The sequence below is a fragment of the Penaeus monodon genome, chromosome 23 (assembly GCF_015228065.2).
Source record: "Penaeus monodon isolate SGIC_2016 chromosome 23, NSTDA_Pmon_1, whole genome shotgun sequence".
Lineage (NCBI taxonomy): Eukaryota > Metazoa > Arthropoda > Malacostraca > Decapoda > Penaeidae > Penaeus > Penaeus monodon.
This window is the reverse complement of record NC_051408.1, coordinates 19,068,952-19,069,362: the sequence shown is the minus strand read 5'-3', so window position 1 is coordinate 19,069,362 and position 411 is coordinate 19,068,952.

Sequence of the window (411 nt, the reverse complement as noted above, 5' to 3'; positions counted from 1 at the left end):
ATAAGCATTCTATATTAAAAAAAAAGTTGTATGATATCATAATATTTATACTCTATATTGCTAAAATGATTAGCTTATGGAACAAGCAAAATAGAAAAAGTCATGCATGATGATGGTGGCATCTCTAAGCAACAATGACACATTACTCACTTTATTTTATTTACTATAAAAACTATTTCTGAAAATAAGCACAATGGATGAGTACCAAACAACTGCTGAAGACATGGCAGAGAAAGAGCAAAAAAAATTAAGCAGGGCTTTCACTACCTAAGCAGTCGTCCTGAAATGGCAACATCTGGGAGAGATGCAGGACTACCACTAAGATTACCAAGAGACAATCGTAGTCAAATCAGTGAACTCTTTCCATTTCTTGGTCTGCATAACACCTGTAGGTTTGCTCTTTAAGGCAAG